Below are 3,533 nucleotides of genomic sequence, written 5' to 3'. Positions count from 1 at the left end.
ATATTTGTTGCACTCCTCTGGACATGTTCCAACTTGTCTACATCCTCTTTAAATTGTGGTGCCCCAAACTGAACACAATACTCTAGGTGAGGTCTAACTAGAACAGACTAAAGCGATACCATCATTTTGCATGATCTGGACACTATACTTCTGTTGATACAGTCCGAAATCGCATTTGCCTTTTTAGCTACTGCATCACACTGCTGACTCATGTTCAGTGTATGGTCTACTAAGATCCCTAGATCCTTTTCACACATACTATTGTCAAGACAAGTCTCCCCCATCCTATAATTATGCATTTGATTTTTCCCACCTAAATGCAGAACTTTACATTTATCTACGCTGAAATTCATTTTATTAGTTTTAGCCCAGTTTTCCAGCCTATCAAGATCACCCTATAATCCTGGTTCTGTTATCTACCATATTTGCTGCCCCTCCCAATTTGGTATCATCTGCAAATTTAATAAGCATCCCCTCTATTCCTTCAACCAAATGATTTATAAAGACGTTGACCAACGCAGGGCCCAGGACAGAGTCCTGAGGCATTCCACTTGTCACTCCTCTCCAAGATGATGAGGAACCATTAACAAGCATTCTTTGGGTGTGATCTGTCAACCAGTTACAGATCCACCTAACAGTAATAGGATCCAAGTACATCAGACACTGCAGCAGTGGCAGAAGATGGAAAGGTTAGCCTGGAAAAGCCCTCATCCGCACCATGGATCAAGTACTTAAGGATCAGCTCGTCAAACCAAATGTTTGGTAAGCTGGAAATAGTGAGGATCTTGAATATAATGGAGCCAAGAAGCTGTCTGGCTTCATTGGGGGTGATTAAGACCATTGGCTTTGTCCAGAAAAAGGTAAAAGTGGAACATGTTTCCAGAATCCAGCAGAACCAATCAGCCTCTATCCCAACATCTTGGATTTGTTTCTGGATTTGCCGGGCAGCAACATATACTGATAAAGTCAGAAAATTGTCTGCAGGCTGTATAACACAGTGGACCATACCTCTCTCCACAAAATCCCACTCTGGATGATGTACTCTGGGGGAAGTAAAGAAGGGGCCAAAATCCACATTATGTAGGATACATCCTGTCTAGAAAATCATGAACATGATGGACGGGGCCACATATGGGACAGATCTGAATAATACTAGTAAGGTGTTTTGTTTTTTTAAACCAATGCTTTGGTGTTTCAGACATTACTTTTCCAGATTCCAATGTGGTCAAGGGTAGTATACTTGAGCTTCCTCATCCGAAGAGAATACGTAACTTTCTTGTTGAATTTCTTAATATTCTTTAGGCCAGCTTCATTTAGACATGATTCTGACTAGGAAGCTAATGTCTGCAAGACCAGTGCTTCTGATTAAGGGCATGAACTCTTCCCCACTCAGTTTTCTCACATAGCAAAAAAAATCATAACAAGGCAGAACCATACTTAAGGCTTGCCTGCCCTCTACCATCCTGGTTTACGTGCAGGCATTTTAACCTTGTTTATTGTAGCATGACCTGAAAAGCACTAATAGAAGCCAAATGTCCAAACAAATGTGACCCAAATATAAACCATCGTTAATACTGGTCTCATGCAATCCTGATGTCACTGAACATAGTTCTCAGGGCGTCATATATGTATTGCTCACAGTGCTATTCTGAGATGTTCATGCACAAGTGGGGTTTTCAGCCTCCCGTACTTAGGAATATCATGTTTCTCAGATGCCAAATTCAGATCATGCTGCAGAGAATGTAATGCAGTTCGCTGAAAATCCTCACTGTCAGTGACGCTGAGTGTTATGCAAACAACTCCAATACAAAGTTTCAACAAATTGGTTAAGTAAAGTAGGTAAAGTAGAAAAGAGCAAAGTCCAGTAGCACCTTAAAGACTACCATCCTCTCTCAGTCTGTGCTGGGGAGTCAGGGAAAAACGCTCTTCCCAAAAATTAAAACTTTACAGTCAGAATCAGATAGAAGCAGTAGCGAAGTTACCCAATTTGATTGGCAGTATACAAAATCCTCTGCATCCCAAAATGCATTCCCAAAAAACCTACACGAAAACTCCTCAACTGAACCCTAGTTGCTGCGCAGCACAAGGGGATGTTGGTGGGGCTCATCAGTAGCACCTAAGCACAATTCTCTGCAGAAAAAAATACAACTGCACCAAAAAAGTTCTTTATCTTGTTGGAACAAGAAGAGATGATAGGAGTGGACTTCACTAGGCATCTGTGTGTGTCACACATACTAGTTTGTTGATTTAAACAAGCAGAACCCACAGGAGTACTTAAAATGAAACTGACTTACGTGCATGATATAATATTGGCTGTTGTGTTTCTTCTTTACAGGGCTGGGGAGGAGGGAAGAGGGGCACCAGTGATAAAGGGCAGCTGCAGCTCCTAAGGATTCTCCTCTGAGCAAGTGATGGTGTAGGCTGCAGACTGCAGAGACAGGAGAATTTGGGTGCACAAACCTCCACCTTTTTGCTTTCTGAGGCCTTCCTTGGGGAAGTAGGGTGTGTCTTACTAGGTCTGCCTGGCTGTCTGGTTCTGCTGAGCTTCTATGGATTGCCATTAGTTCTGTTGCGCTTGCAAAAGTGCCCCCACATTGCTTTAATTTGTTCTGCTGGGATTCTCTGGTTTGACATTGGTTCTGTTGGACTTGCACTGCCACATTGGTTTTGGGTTGTGCTGGACTTCTTTGGATTGCCACTGGCTCTGCTGGGCTTGCAAAAGAGCTGCCCCAACCCCCACAGTTTCAGTTTGTTCTTTTGTTCTCTGGCTTAACATTGGTTTTGTTGGGCTTGCCTCGTTGGCTTCTGGTTCTGCTGGGGTTTCTTGGTTCTGCAGGGCTTGTCGTTGGTTCTGTTTGCATGGGAGGCATTTGACCAATGGTTGCAGCATGCTTGAGTGAGTTTTGACTCTTGCCCTGGAGAAAGCATGAAATTTTCCCTCATTGGAAACAATGGAAGATGGCTGGGGGCACCTAGGGGAGGGGCTGTGGCTCAGTGGTAGAGCATCTGCTTGGTACGCAGAAGGTCCCGGGTTCAATCCCCAGCATCTCCAGTTAAAGGGACTAGGCAAGTAGGTGATGTGAAAGACCTCTGCCTGCGACACTGGAGAGCCACTGCCAGTCTGAGTAGACAATACTGACTTTGATGGACCAAGGGTCTGATTCAGTATAAGGCAGCTTCATGTGTTCATGGGCCCATAGAATTGGACCCCTTGACCCAATCTGCCTGAAACTTTAAAAATTACACATCCCCCCACCCCTCCACAAATCTGGGAAGTCCCTTGACTACGCAGAAACCCTTTTTTTGTGGCTGGCCACATTTCAACACCATACTCTGCATAGGCCACACAGTATATTATTAAATATAGCAACAAGCTGGGGCTCATGAAGAATAATGGGAGGAGATAAACAGCCCCTTTGAAGTTCTTCAGCACTGCAGAAGCGTAAGAGAGAAACTGCCTCTAGCAAATACTTGCCTGCCCCTCAGCTATAACACAGGAATACTCTTGGGACTCAGGTGTTGGCAAACCTACT

At 44.0% G+C, this 3,533-nt stretch overlaps 1 non-coding gene across 1 annotated transcript; it reads left to right on the top strand.

Moving 5' to 3' along the window:
- Positions 1 to 2,980: 2,980 nt before the first annotated feature.
- On the top strand, positions 2,981 to 3,052 carry TRNAT-GGU (transfer RNA threonine (anticodon GGU)). The gene has a single exon. It is a non-coding gene; the product is annotated as a tRNA-Thr (tRNA).
- Positions 3,053 to 3,533: the final 481 nt, after the last annotated feature.

Source organism: Euleptes europaea, chromosome 1, assembly GCF_029931775.1.
Source record: "Euleptes europaea isolate rEulEur1 chromosome 1, rEulEur1.hap1, whole genome shotgun sequence".
Taxonomy (NCBI): Eukaryota; Metazoa; Chordata; class Lepidosauria; order Squamata; family Sphaerodactylidae; genus Euleptes; species Euleptes europaea.
Note: the sequence above shows the minus strand (reverse complement) of the source record. Positions and strands in the feature narration are given on the sequence as shown.